Raw genomic sequence first — 15,955 nt, 5'->3', positions numbered from 1 at the left:
GATGGAAATTTACATCAGTTTCTCTGAAACATCTGACGTTACGCTAAAAACCATAACGTAACAATACCCACACGCCAGTGCAGCCACCCTCTAAATTTACTTCAGTTTCCTTCAGTGCTAGGCGTTTAACAAGCTTTCTGGAAACCAACTTTATTCGGGTGCGATTTACTTTCGCGAATTTCGTGATCCAACTTAATTCTTGAAAGTGTTTTCTCCGCGAATCAATATCTACGTCATTTATATTGATTAGAATTATCATTCAGTTGTTAAATCCGCGAATATTTATCTTCGCGAACTTGTTTTGAAATGGAAATCCCGAAATTTAATAGCCGCGAAATTAAATGGTTTAGTTATTGTAAGCTGAACAATCTCTCCTACTCCTCAAAGGTTGATATCCTTGACATATTCATGACTACGTGCATATATACTTATTTATTTCCTTGTTTCTCAGAAAATTGCAATGAAACTATAACATTCCCGAAAGGTTAAAAGAGAAATCAAAGTTGCTTGTCTAAAATGATCCCAAGGTAACAGACCTTGTTTGAAATGCATTTTACTTTTATTCGGTGTCATAATTCTGGAATAATTCCTTCGACGGATTCGCTGTTGTTCATTTTATATAGTACTATATGTATCTCGTACTGAATTGGTCTGTTCAACTTTGTAAGGCTAGATTTTGACCCCTGTGTTCGGCATACAACGCGTCTTCCTTAGCTATATTTGTACTGTTATTGTGTGCGAGGTGACAAACTGGGACTGTCATTGTAAACAGCACACACACAAAGCTTAAATCTGCATCGAAGGCACGGAAAAGGTAAGCGTTGAATGCATTAGAGCGATGTCGCATTCTATATTTAAATTATGTCCACTTTGAAAGATTTTTAAATTGATTTGTGTATATTGATCAGCATTCCATCGAACCATGTTACTTCTATGAGCGAGCATGACTCGGTGTAAGATTGAGAAACATACAATCGATTAGTAGCGGGATTCGTTTCATAACTTACTATTTTGTAATTGCTGACATGTTATAATCAAGTGGTAGTACTGCGTTTTATACCAAGTACTCCGTCAACAGAGATATCCCCGTTATTCTTTTTGAATTTGTTGAATATATAAATCTGTTTAACCTTTAATCGGCATTAGGATTTCGTTTTATGTGTTAAGCGCCGCTCGGAATTGATTTTATACTTTCTGATGTCTAAGGCGTTATGGAGGAAAGGAAATATTTCAGGTTGAGAGGTCCGTTACTCACTTGTTCATGGTGAGAGGTCCGTTACTCACCTGTTCATGGTGAGAGGTCCGTTACTCACCTGTTCATGGTGAGAGGTCCGTTTCACATCTGTTCATGGTGAGAAGGCCGTTACTCACCTGTTCATGGTGAGAAGTCCGTTACTCACCTGTCCATGGTTAGAGGTCCGTTACTCACCTGTTCATGTTGAGAGTTCTGTTACTCACCTGTTCATGTTGAGAGTTCTGTTACTCACCTGTTCATGGTGGGAGGTCCGTTTCACACCTGTTCATGGTGAGAAGTCCGTTACTCACCTGTTTATGGCGAGAGGTCCGTTACTCACCTGTTCATGGTGAGAGGTCCGTTACTCACCTGTTTATGGCGAGAGGTCCGTTACTCACCTGTTCATGGTGAGAGGTCCGTTACTCACCTGTTCATGGTGAGAATTCCGTTACTCACCTATTCATGGTGAGAAGTCCGTTACTCACCTGTCCATGGTGAGAGGGCCGTTACTCACATGTTCATGGTGAGAGGTCCGTTACTCACTTGTTCATGGTGAGAGGTCCGTTACTCACCTGTTCATGGTGAGAAGTCCGTTACTCACCTGTTCATGGTGAGAGGTCCGTTACTCACCTGTTCATGGTGAGAGGTCCGTTACTCACCTGTTCATGGTGAGAAGTCCGTTACTCACCTGTTCATGGTGAGAGGTCCGTTACTCACCTGTTCATGGTGAGAGGTCCGTTACTCACCTGTTCATGGTGAGAGGTCCGTTACTCACCTGTTCATGGTGAGAGGTCTGTTACTCAGCTGTTCATGGTGAGAAGTCCGTTACTCACCTGTTCATGGTGAGAGGTCCGTTACTCACCTGTTCATGGTGAGAAGTCCGTTACTCACCTGTTCATGTTGAGAGGTCCGTTACTCACCTGTTCATGGTGAGAGGTCCGTTACTCACCTGTTCATGGTGAGAGGTCCGTTTCACACCTGTTCATTGTGAGAAGTCCGTTACTCACCTGTCCATGGTGAGAGGGCCGTTACTCAAATGTTCATGGTGAGAGGTCCGTTACTCACCTGTTCATGGTGAGAGGTCCGTTACTCACCTGTTCATGGTGAGAAGTCCGTTAGTCACCTGTTCATGGTGAGAGGTCCGCTACTCACCTGTTCATGGTGAGAGGTCCGTTACTCACCTGTTCATGGTGAGAAGTCCGTTACTCACCTGTTCATGGTGAGAGGTCCGTTACTCACCTGTTCATGGTGAGAAGTCCGTTACTCACCGTTCATGGTGAGAGGTCCGTTACTCACCTGTTCATGGTGAGAGGTCCGTTACTCACCTGTTCAGGGTGAGTGGTCCGTTACTCACCTGTTCATGGTGAGAGGTCCGTTACTCACCTGTTCATGGTGAGAGGTCCGTTACTCACCTGTTCATGGTAAGAGGTCCGTTACTCACCTGTTTATGGTGAGAGGTCCGTTACTCACCTGTTCATGGTGAGAAGTCCGTTACTCACCTGTTCATGGTGAGAGGTCCGTTACTCACCTGTTCATGGTGAGAGGTCCGTTACTCACCTGTTCATGGTGAGAGGTCCGTTACTCACCTGTTTATGGCGAGAGGTCCGTTACTCACCTGTTCATGGTGAGAGGTCCGTTACTCACCTGTTCATGGTGAGAGGTCCGTTACTCACCTGTTCATGGTAAGAGGTCCGTTACTCACCTGTTCATGGTGAGAGGTCCTTTACTCACTGTTCATGGTGAGAAGTCCGTTACTCACCTGTTCATGGTGAGAAGTCCGTTACTCACCTGTTCATGGTGAGAGGTCCGTTACTCACCTGTTTATGGCGAGAGGTCCGTTACTCACCTGTTCATGGTGAGAGGTCCGTTACTCACCTGTTCATGGTGAGAGGTCCGTTACTCACCTGTTCATGGTGAGTGGTCCGTTACTCACTTGTTCATGGTGAGAGGTCCGTTACTCACCTGTTCATGGTGAGAGGTCCGTTACTCACCTATTCTTGGTGAGAGGTCCGTTACTCACCTGTTCATGGTGAGAGGTCCGTTACTCACCTGTTCATGGTGAGAGGTCCGTTGCTTACCTGTTCATGGTGAGAGGTCCGTTACTCACCTGTCCATGGTGAGAGAGCCGTTACTCACCTGTTCATGGTGAGAGGTCCGTTACTCACCTGTTCATGGTGAGAGGTCCGTTACTCACCTGTTCATGGTGAGAGGTCCGTTACTCACCTGTTCATGGTGAGAGGTCCGTTACTCACCTGTTCATGGTGAGAGGTCCGTTACTCACCTGTTCATTGGAGAGTCCGTTACTCACCTGTTCATGGTGAGAGGTCCGTTACTCACCTGTTCATGGTGAGAGGTCCGTTACTCACCTGTTCATGGTGAGAGGTCCGTTACTCACCTGTTCATGGTGAGAGGTCCGTTACTCACCTGTTCATGGTGAGAGGTCCGTTACTCACCTGTTCATGGTGAGAAGTCCGTTACTCACCTGTTCATGGTGAGAGGTCCGTTACTCACCTGTTCATGGTGAGAGGTCCGTTACTCACCTGTTCATGGTGAGGGTCCGTTACTCACCTGTTCATGGTGAGAGGTCCGTTACTCACCTGTTCACTGGTGAGAGGTCCGTTACTCACCTGTTCATGGTGAGAGAGGTCCGTTACTCACCTGTTCATGGTGAGAGGTCCGTTACTCACCTGTTCATGGTGAGAGGTCCGTTACTCACCTGTTCATGGTGAGAGGTCCGTTACTCACCTGTTCATGGTGAGAGGTCCGTTACTCACCTGTTCATGGTGAGAGGTCCGTTACTCACCTGTTCATGGTGAGAGGTCCGTTACTCACCTGTTCATGGTGAGAAGTCCGTTACTCACCTGTTCATGGTGAGAGGTTCCGTTACTCACCTGTTCATGGTGAGAGGTCCGTTACTCACCTGTTCATGGTGAGAGGTCCGTTACTCACCTGTTCATGGTGAGAGGTCCGTTACTCACCTGTTCATGGTGAGAGGTCCGTTACTCACCTGTTCATGGTGAGAATTCCGTTACTCACCTGTTCATGGTGAGAGGTCCGTTACTCACCTGTTCATGGTGAGAGGTCCGTTACTCACCTGTTCATGGTGAGAGGTCCGTTACTCACCTGTTCATGGTGAGAGGTCCGTTACTCACCTGTTCATGGTGAGAGGTCCGTTACTCACCTGTTCATGGTGAGAGGTCCGTTACTCACCTGTTCATGGTGAGAGGTCCGTTACTCACCTGTTCATGGTGAGAGGTCCGTTACTCACCTGTTCATGGTGAGAGGTCCGTTACTCACCTGTTCATGGTGAGAGGTCCGTTACTCACCTGTTCATGGTGAGAGGTCCGTTACTCACCTGTTCATGGTGAGAAGTCCGTTACTCACCTGTTCATGGTGAGAAGTCCGTTACTCACCTGTTCATGGTGAGAGGTCCGTTACTCACCTGTTCATGGTGAGAGGTCCGTTACTCACCTGTTCATGGTGAGAGGTCCGTTTCACACCTGTTCATGGTGAGAAGTCCGTTACTCACCTGTTCATGGTGAGAGGTCCGTTACTCACCTGTTCATGGTGAGAGGTCCGTTACTCACCTGTTCATGCTGAGAGGTCCGTTACTCACCTGTTCATGGTGAGAAGTCCGTTAGTCACCTGTTCATGGTGAGAGGTCCGTTACTCACCTGTTCATGGTGAGAGGTCCGTTACTCACCTGTTCATGGTGAGAAGTCCGTTACTCACCTGTTCATGGTGAGAGGTCCGTTACTCACCTGTTCATGGTGAGAGGTCCGTTACTCACCTGTTCATGGTGAGAGGTCCGTTACTCACCTGTTCATGGTGAGAGGTCCGTTACTCACCTGTTCAGGTGAGGTCCGTTACTCACCTGTTCATGGTGAGAGGTCCGTTACTCACCTGTTCATGGTGAGAGGTCCGTTACTCACCTGTTCATGGTGAGAGGTCCGTTACTCACCTGTTCATGGTGAGAGGTCCGTTACTCACCTGTTCATGGTGAGAGGTCCGTTACTCACCTGTTCATGGTGAGAGGTCCGTTACTCACCTGTTCATGGTGAGAGGTCCGTTACTCACCTGTTCATGGTGAGAGGTCCGTTACTCACCTGTTCATGGTGAGAGGTCCGTTACTCACCTGTTCATGGTGAGGGTCCGTTACTCACCTGTTCATGGTGAGAGGTCCGTTACTCACCTGTTCATGGTGAGAAGTCCGTTACTCACCTGTTCATGGTGAGAGGTCCGTTACTCACCTGTTCATGGTGAGAGGTCCGTTACTCACCTGTTCATGGTGAGAGGTCCGTTACTCACCTGTTCATGGTGAGAGGTCCGTTACTCACCTGTTCATGGTGAGAGGTCCGTTACTCACCTGTTCATGGTGAGAGGTCCGTTACTCACCTGTTCATGGTGAGAGGTCCGTTACTCACCTGTTCATGGTGAGGAGGTCCGTTACTCACCTGTTCATTGTGAGAATTCCGTTACTCACCTGTTCATGGTGAGAGGTCCGTTACTCACCTGTTCATGGTGAGAGGTCCGTTACTCACCTGTTCATGGTGAGAGGTCCGTTACTCACCTGTTCATGGTGAGAATTCCGTTACTCACCTGTTCATGGTGAGAGGTCCGTTACTCACCTGTTCATGGTGAGAGGTCCGTTACTCACCTGTTCATGGTGAGAGGTCCGTTACTCACCTGTTCATGGTGAGAGGTCCGTTACTCACCTGTTCATGGTGAGAGGTCCGTTACTCACCTGTTCATGGTGAGAGGTCCGTTACTCACCTGTTCATGGTGAGAGGTCCGTTACTCACCTGTTCATGGTGAGAGGTCCGTTACTCACCTGTTCATGGTGAGAGGTCCGTTACTTCACCTGTTCATGGTGAGAGGTCCGTTACTCACCTGTTCATGGTGAGAGGTCCGTTACTCACCTGTTCATGGTGAGAGGTCCGTTACTCACCTGTTCATGGTGAGAGGTCCGTTACTCACCTGTTCATGGTGAGAGGTCCGTTACTCACCTGTTCATGGTGAGAGGTCCGTTACTCACCTGTTCATGGTGAGAGGTCCGTTACTCACCTGTTCATGGTGAGAGGTCCGTTACTCACCTGTTCATGGTGAGAGGTCCGTTACTCACCTGTTCATGGTGAGAGGTCCGTTACTCACCTGTTCATGGTGAGAGGTCCGTTACTCACCTGTTCATGGTGAGAGGTCCGTTACTCACCTGTTCATGGTGAGAGGTCCGTTACTCACCTGTTCATGGTGAGAGGTCCGTTACTCACCTGTTCATGGTGAGAGGTCCGTTACTCACCTGTTCATGGTGAGAGGTCCGTTACTCACCTGTTCATGGTGAGAGGTCCGTTACTCACCTGTTCATGGTGAGAGGTCCGTTACTCACCTGTTCATGGTGAGAGGTCCGTTACTCACCTGTTCATGGTGAGAGGTCCGTTACTCACCTGTTCATGGTGAGAGGTCCGTTACTCACCTGTTCATGGTGAGAGGTCCGTTACTCACCTGTTCATGGTGAGAGGTCCGTTACTCACCTGTTCATGGTGAGAGGTCCGTTACTCACCTGTTCATGGTGAGAGGTCCGTTACTCACCTGTTCATGGTGAGAGGTCCGTTACTCACCTGTTCATGGTGAGAGGTCCGTTACTCACCTGTTCATGGTGAGAGGTCCGTTACTCACCTGTTCATGGTGAGAGGTCCGTTACTCACCTGTTCATGGTGAGAGGTCCGTTTACTCACCTGTTCATGGTGAGAGGTCCGTTACTCACCTGTTCATGGTGAGAGGTCCGTTACTCACCTGTTCATGGTGAGAGGTCCGTTACTCACCTGTTCATGGTGAGAGGTCCGTTACTCACCTGTTCATGGTGAGAGGTCCGTTACTCACCTGTTCATGGTGAGAGGTCCGTTACTCACCTGTTCATGGTGAGAGGTCCGTTACTCACCTGTTCATGGTGAGAGGTCCGTTACTCACCTGTTCATGGTGAGAGGTCCGTTACTCACCTGTTCATGGTGAGAGGTCCGTTACTCACCTGTTCATGGTGAGAGGTCCGTTACTCACCTGTTCATGGTGAGAGGTCCGTTACTCACCTGTTCATGGTGAGAGGTCCGTTACTCACCTGTTCATGGTGAGAGGTCCGTTACTCACCTGTTCATGGTGAGAGGTCCGTTACTCACCTGTTCATGGTGAGAGGTCCGTTACTCACCTGTTCATGGTGAGAGGTCCGTTACTCACCTGTTCATGGTGAGAGGTCCGTTACTCACCTGTTCATGGTGAGAGGTCCGTTACTCACCTGTTCATGGTGAGAGGTCCGTTACTCACCTGTTCATGGTGAGAGGTCCGTTACTCACCTGTTCATGGTGAGAGGTCCGTTACTCACCTGTTCATGGTGAGAGGTCCGTTACTCACCTGTTCATGGTGAGAGGTCCGTTACTCACCTGTTCATGGTGAGAGGTCCGTTACTCACCTGTTCATGGTGAGAGGTCCGTTACTCACCTGTTCATGGTGAGAGGTCCGTTACTCACCTGTTCATGGTGAGAGGTCCGTTACTCACCTGTTCATGGTGAGAGGTCCGTTACTCACCTGTTCATGGTGAGAGGTCCGTTACTCACCTGTTCATGGTGAGAGGTCCGTTACTCACCTGTTCATGGTGAGAGGTCCGTTACTCACCTGTTCATGGTGAGAGGTCCGTTACTCACCTGTTCATGGTGAGAGGTCCGTTACTCACCTGTTCATGGTGAGAGGTCCGTTACTCACCTGTTCATGGTGAGAGGTCCGTTACTCACCTGTTCATGGTGAGAGGTCCGTTACTCACCTGTTCATGGTGAGAGTCCGTTAGACTCCCGTTCATGTGAGTCTTACACCTGTTCATGGTGAGAGGTCCTTACTCACGTTCATGGTGAGAGGTCCGTTACTCACCTGTTCATGGTGAGAGGTCCGTTACTCACCTGTTCATGGTGAGAGGTCCGTTACTCACCTGTTCATGGTGAGAGGTCCGTTACTCACCTGTTCATGGTGAGAAGTCCGTTACTCACCTGTTCATGGTGAGAGGTCCGTTACTCACCTGTTCATGGTGAGAGGTCCGTTACTCACCTGTTCATGGTGAGAGGTCCGTTACTCACCTGTTCATGGTGAGAGGTCCGTTACTCACCTGTTCATGGTGAGAGGTCCGTTACTCACCTGTTCATGGTGAGAGGTCCGTTACTCACCTGTTCATGGTGAGAGGTCCGTTACTCACCTGTTCATGGTGAGAGGTCCGTTACTCACCTGTTCATGGTGAGAGGTCCGTTACTCACCTGTTCATGGTGAGGGTCCGTTACTCACCTGTTCATGGTGAGAGGTCCGTTACTCACCTGTTCATGGTGAGAGGTCCGTTACTCACCTGTTCATGGTGAGAGGTCCGTTACTCACCTGTTCATGGTGAGAGGTCCGTTACTCACCTGTTCATGGTGAGAGGTCCGTTACTCACCTGTTCATGGTGAGAGGTCCGTTACTCACCTGTTCATGGTGAGAGGTCCGTTACTCACCTGTTCATGGTGAGAGGTCCGTTACTCACCTGTTCATGGTGAGAGGTCCGTTACTCACCTGTTCATGGTGAGAGGTCCGTTACTCACCTGTTCATGGTGAGAGGTCCGTTACTCACCTGTTCATGGTGAGAGGTCCGTTACTCACCTGTTCATGGTGAGAGGTCCGTTACTCACCTGTTCATGGTGAGAGGTCCGTTACTCACCTGTTCATGGTGAGAGGTCCGTTACTCACCTGTTCATGGTGAGAGGTCCGTTACTCACCTGTTCATGGTGAGAGGTCCGTTACTCACCTGTTCATGGTGAGAGGTCCGTTACTCACCTGTTCATGGTGAGAGGTCCGTTACTCACCTGTTCATGGTGAGAGGTCCGTTACTCACCTGTTCATGGTGAGAGGTCCGTTACTCACCTGTTCATGGTGAGAGGTCCGTTACTCACCTGTTCATGGTGAGAGGTCCGTTACTCACCTGTTCATGGTGAGAGGTCCGTTACTCACCTGTTCATGGTGAGAGGTCCGTTACTCACCTGTTCATGGTGAGAGGTCCGTTACTCACCTGTTCATGGTGAGAGGTCCGTTACTCACCTGTTCATGGTGAGAGGTCCGTTACTCACCTGTTCATGGTGAGAGGTCCGTTACTCACCTGTTCATGGTGAGAGGTCCGTTACTCACCTGTTCATGGTGAGAGGTCCGTTACTCACCTGTTCATGGTGAGAGGTCCGTTACTCACCTGTTCATGGTGAGAGGTCCGTTACTCACCTGTTCATGGTGAGAGGTCCGTTACTCACCTGTTCATGGTGAGAGGTCCGTTACTCACCTGTTCATGGTGAGAGGTCCGTTACTCACCTGTTCATGGTGAGAGGTCCGTTACTCACCTGTTCATGGTGAGAGGTCCGTTACTCACCTGTTCATGGTGAGAGGTCCGTTACTCACCTGTTCATGGTGAGAGGTCCGTTACTCACCTGTTCATGGTGAGAGGTCCGTTACTCACCTGTTCATGGTGAGAAGGTCCGTTACTCACCTGTTCATGGTGAGAGGTCCGTTACTCACCTGTTCATGGTGAGAGGTCCGTTACTCACCTGTTCATGGTGAGAGGTCCGTTACTCACCTGTTCATGGTGAGAGGTCCGTTACTCACCTGTTCATGGTGAGAGGTCCGTTACTCACCTGTTCATGGTGAGAGGTCCGTTACTCACCTGTTCATGGTGAGAGGTCCGTTACTCACCTGTTCATGGTGAGAGGTCCGTTACTCACCTGTTCATGGTGAGAGGTCCGTTACTCACCTGTTCATGGTGAGAGGTCCGTTACTCACCTGTTCATGGTGAGAGGTCCGTTACTCACCTGTTCATGGTGAGAGGTCCGTTACTCACCTGTTCATGGTGAGAGGTCCGTTACTCACCTGTTCATGGTGAGAGGTCCGTTACTCACCTGTTCATGGTGAGAGGTCCGTTACTCACCTGTTCATGGTGAGAGGTCCGTTACTCACCTGTTCATGGTGAGAGGTCCGTTACTCACCTGTTCATGGTGAGAGGTCCGTTACTCACCTGTTCATGGTGAGAGGTCCGTTACTCACCTGTTCATGGTGAGAGGTCCGTTACTCACCTGTTCATGGTGAGAGGTCCGTTACTCACCTGTTCATGGTGAGAGGTCCGTTACTCACCTGTTCATGGTGAGAGGTCCGTTACTCACCTGTTCATGGTGAGATTCGTTACTCACCTGTTCATGGTGAGAGGTCCGTTACTCACCTGTTCATGGTGAGAGGTCCGTTACTCACCTGTTCATGGTGAGAGGTCCGTTACTCACCTGTTCATGGTGAGAGGTCCGTTACTCACCTGTTCATGGTGAGAGGTCCGTTACTCACCTGTTCATGGTGAGAGGTCCGTTACTCACCTGTTCATGGTGAGAGGTCCGTTACTCACCTGTTCATGGTGAGAGGTCCGTTACTCACCTGTTCATGGTGAGAGGTCCGTTACTCACCTGTTCATGGTGAGAGGTCCGTTACTCACCTGTTCATGGTGAGAGGTCCGTTACTCACCTGTTCATGGTGAGAGGTCCGTTACTCACCTGTTCATGGTGAGAGGTCCGTTACTCACCTGTTCATGGTGAGAGGTCCGTTACTCACCTGTTCATGGTGAGAGGTCCGTTACTCACCTGTTCATGGTGAGAGGTCCGTTACTCACCTGTTCATGGTGAGAGGTCCGTTACTCACCTGTTCATGGTGAGAGGTCCGTTACTCACCTGTTCATGGTGAGAGGTCCGTTACTCACCTGTTCATGGTGAGAGGTCCGTTACTCACCTGTTCATGGTGAGAGGTCCGTTACTCACCTGTTCATGGTGAGAGGTCCGTTACTCACCTGTTCATGGTGAGAGGTCCGTTACTCACCTGTTCATGGTGAGAGGTCCGTTACTCACCTGTTCATGGTGAGAGGTCCGTTACTCACCTGTTCATGGTGAGAGGTCCGTTACTCACCTGTTCATGGTGAGAGGTCCGTTACTCACCTGTTCATGGTGAGAGGTCCGTTACTCACCTGTTCATGGTGAGAGGTCCGTTACTCACCTGTTCATGGTGAGAGGTCCGTTACTCACCTGTTCATGGTGAGAGGTCCGTTACTCACCTGTTCATGGTGAGAGGTCCGTTACTCACCTGTTCATGGTGAGAGGTCCGTTACTCACCTGTTCATGGTGAGAGGTCCGTTACTCACCTGTTCATGGTGAGAGGTCCGTTACTCACCTGTTCATGGTGAGAGGTCCGTTACTCACCTGTTCATGGTGAGAGGTCCGTTACTCACCTGTTCATGGTGAGAGGTCCGTTACTCACCTGTTCATGGTGAGAGGTCCGTTACTCACCTGTTCATGGTGAGAGGTCCGTTACTCACCTGTTCATGGTGAGAGGTCCGTTACTCACCTGTTCATGGTGAGAGGTCCGTTACTCACCTGTTCATGGTGAGAGGTCCGTTACTCACCTGTTCATGGTGAGAGGTCCGTTACTCACCTGTTCATGGTGAGAGGTCCGTTACTCACCTGTTCATGGTGAGAGGTCCGTTACTCACCTGTTCATGGTGAGAGGTCCGTTACTCACCTGTTCATGGTGAGAGGTCCGTTACTCACCTGTTCATGGTGAGAGGTCCGTTACTCACCTGTTCATGGTGAGAGGTCCGTTACTCACCTGTTCATGGTGAGAGGTCCGTTACTCACCTGTTCATGGTGAGAGGTCCGTTACTCACCTGTTCATGGTGAGAGGTCCGTTACTCACCTGTTCATGGTGAGAGGTCCGTTACTCACCTGTTCATGGTGAGAGGTCCGTTACTCACCTGTTCATGGTGAGAGGTCCGTTACTCACCTGTTCATGGTGAGAGGTCCGTTACTCACCTGTTCATGGTGAGAGGTCCGTTACTCACCTGTTCATGGTGAGAGGTCCGTTACTCACCTGTTCATGGTGAGAGGTCCGTTACTCACCTGTTCATGGTGAGAGGTCCGTTACTCACCTGTTCATGGTGAGAGGTCCGTTACTCACCTGTTCATGGTGAGAGGTCCGTTACTCACCTGTTCATGGTGAGAGGTCCGTTACTCACCTGTTCATGGTGAGAGGTCCGTTACTCACCTGTTCATGGTGAGAGGTCCGTTACTCACCTGTTCATGGTGAGAGGTCCGTTACTCACCTGTTCATGGTGAGAGGTCCGTTACTCACCTGTTCATGGTGAGAGGTCCGTTACTCACCTGTTCATGGTGAGAGGTCCGTTACTCACCTGTTCATGGTGAGAATCCGTTACTCACCTGTTCATGGTGAGAGGTCCGTTACTCACCTGTTCATGGTGAGAGGTCCGTTACTCACCTGTTCATGGTGAGAATTCCGTTACTCACCTGTTCATGGTGAGAGGTCCGTTACTCACCTGTTCATGGTTCATGTTCATGTGAGAGGTCCGTTACTCACCTGTTCATGGTGAGAGGTCCGTTACTCACCTGTTCATGGTGAGAGGTCCGTTACTCACCTGTTCATGGTGAGAGGTCCGTTACTCACCTGTTCATGGTGAGAGGTCCGTTACTCACCTGTTCATGTGAGAGGTCCGTTACTCACCTGTTCATGGTGAGAGGTCCGTTACTCACCTGTTCATGGTGAGAGGTCCGTTACTCACCTGTTCATGGTGAGAGGTCCGTTACTCACCTGTTCATGGTGAGAGGTCCGTTACTCACCTGTTCATGGTGAAAGGTCCGTTACTCACCTGTTCATGGTGAGAGGTCCGTTAATCACCTGTTCATGGTGAGAGGTCCGTTACTCACCTGTTCATGGTGAGAGGTCCGTTACTCACCTGTTTATGGTGAGAGGTCCGTTACTCACCTGGAGGGGATTAATATGTACTAGATGTAGTTCCTGTTAAAATGTAGAAGGGCATTGTTATTGAATATGGTGGTATGTTGACGAGACACTAGTAGTGTCCATCTGAGTTATTCTTAATGGCAATGTGTGGTGGAAATCAGCCCCTGATTTCTCGAAACAAACTGAAGTCAAATACATAAAGAGAAAAAGTTTTGACTTAGGTCTGTATTGTTTGTTTCGAGAACTCGGTAGATGAGTAACTGTGATAATTGAGTGTATGTTCTCGTTATAGTTTATGCTTGGTATGTAGAATACGTTGCTATGGATACCCGTGTGACATACATCTACGTATACGTCCCCGTGTATTGTCAAGCATGATGGTTAGGTTAGTGTCAGAAATTAGAATGCATAAATATTACACATTGTGCACTATAACATCGTTTTAATCTGTATTTTCACTAAGCATGTTTGTTTTGCAGAGATATATTGATATTTTGCAATGTTTAAGAGTATATATATTCATATATATATATGTGTGAGGGTGTGTGTGTGTGTGTGTGTGGGTGTGGGTATGTGTGTAAGAGAGAGGGTGTGTGCGTGTGTGTGTGTGTGTGTGAAACTGCAATGGTATTCAATGAAACATTAAACATCAACATTGAAAGTGATGACCATTCCCTCTATACCCTTTACTCGATGCTATGCTCATTTAGGTATTGTTTCATTTAATTCCTGTGTGAAGACCACCCTCAGATCAAGTGAACAAAAACCTTAGTCTTTTATTTTCATTAGTTTGGATGGAAGCTGATTACGCTTTCCCCTTTTACATAGTGTGTTTGGTCGTCGTTCATTAGGTTACATACATTTTTACAACTGAGCGTAGAAAAAAAGACAGATTCCGCAATAATCTAAATGTTCGTAAAACAAGTACGAGAAAACGATTATAAAGATATTAATAAAGCCCTGTTAAACAAATCTATTTGGTTTAGTTGATATATTCTGCAAGTCAATATAAGTCGCTGTATTTTTTCTAAGCAAAACATCAGAATATGTTTAAAAACCTTAACGCCCCGTATGTCAGTAAGTAGAATCAATGGTAAGGTGACAGATTTCTGCACGTGTAATATAGCCAGGATTCTGTACCGACTGAGGCGAACACAAGGTGATATATGATTGTTTTAAACCTAAAAAGGAATCTTCTCGTCAATGCACGCTGTATACTCTGATCGAAAGTAGGAATCTATTTAATAATTTGAGCTGTCTGCCATAACAACTTAAAATGCACATTCTTGAATGACCTTAGAGTTAATACTATAAGGTGCAAACCGGACAAAAGAACAAAGCAAATCAAGTTATCATAATTGGGTGAATACTTGGACTCTGCTACATTTTATTTTTAATATAAACTAGTTGATTTAAGATTTTTGGCAATAATTTTAAAATGAATACGTTTAAATTGTGTTACTCGGTAAATAGAGTGTTATTTCAACACTCTCCGAACACTAGGTTACCTCCCTTTAACCATTTATACAAACATATTGCCTTGTAAAATGTAGTCCGATCCAAAAATGGGATGGCGTCAACTTAATCAAGTGAAATTCACTCGGCATATTTACGTAGCCCATTTACGTAGCACATACTAGTGAAGAATAGTATTTATCATTGTAGGGGTCGAGTTAATGGCTCCAATTATTTATCAGTAGAAAGCATAATGTCCGGATCAGCCTTTGTGAATGTACTTGTTATTTTTTCAGGATAAACCATGAAGAAGCCAGATGCACTCTGGACAGACCAAGTCCCTTTTGTTTGGGTGAAAAAAGCAGGCAGCTTGCTGGGTCTTTTGAGATATGTGCTTCTTTTTGGCACTATCATAGTCTTCTCAAAAATTCCTTTCATAAAAAATGTTATCACACGACGTATGACAAAGAGACGTGATTCTCTACCTGGAACTCAAAATTTGGATATAAATGTATCAACCAAAGCAATCATCTCGAGCTCCCAGAGCATTTTGGCGGACATGTTACGCCGGGAGACATACTTAGGTCGTAAAGCTCCAAACACTAGTCTGTATGACATGGATACGAAATCTTACAAGAACCTATACGATTTCCAAAAGGCAGGACGACCTCTGGTGTTGAACTTTGGAAGCTGTTCCTGACCTCCGTTTATAGCAAAGGTCGAGGAGGTCAAGACGATCGTCCGAGACTTTGCTGACGTGGCCGATTTCTTGACCATCTACATCCGGGAGGCACATCCCGTGGAAGGATGGCAGATCTTCGGACACCGTTTCCAGGACATGAAGGATCACCAGACCCTGGAGGACAGGGTGGAGGCCGCGGAAATGCTCCGGGAGTTTGATCTTAAGTGTCCAATACTGGTAGATCCCATGGATAACCAGAACGGACTTAAGTTTGCAGCAGTTCCAGAACGACTTTATATACTGTACGACAATACGGTGATGTACTTAGGAGGTCTTGGACCACATGGTTACAAACCGCACGAAATCAGGGCCTGGCTCCAACGTTTTCGGAAGGAGTCCTAGACAGGGTAGTGATGCCAATGTTGATGTAAACGATGAAGGTTGTGGTACTTTTTTATAAACTCATTAGAATTCATTTCTAGTATATCAGGAGAGTGACTTTTTTAGTGTTACATTTTAACTTCACGTGATCGTAGATGTATGTATATGTTTTATCAATACAATGGTAGGCTTTGCTACAAAAACATGACAACACAGATAGCGTATGATTTTCTTTAGGTTAAAATATAACACCTATGGAAATGATGAATCTATTAGTGTGGTATGCTAATGGTAGCCTAATATCCTGCTTAAGGATAAGACAATATGCATGAATGTTTACGGTTCGACTGTGGTTATAAAGTTTCGGTTGATTATTA

General features: G+C 47.6%; 1 pseudogene; it reads left to right on the top strand.

Annotated features, from left to right (window-relative positions):
* LOC138325941 (type I iodothyronine deiodinase-like) overlaps window positions 1–15,955 on the top strand; it is a 20,684-nt pseudogene extending 4,729 nt beyond the window's left edge.

Source organism: Argopecten irradians, chromosome 6 (genome assembly GCF_041381155.1).
Source record: "Argopecten irradians isolate NY chromosome 6, Ai_NY, whole genome shotgun sequence".
Classification (NCBI taxonomy): domain Eukaryota; kingdom Metazoa; phylum Mollusca; class Bivalvia; order Pectinida; family Pectinidae; genus Argopecten; species Argopecten irradians.
This window is presented reverse-complemented; position numbering and strand designations above follow the sequence as displayed.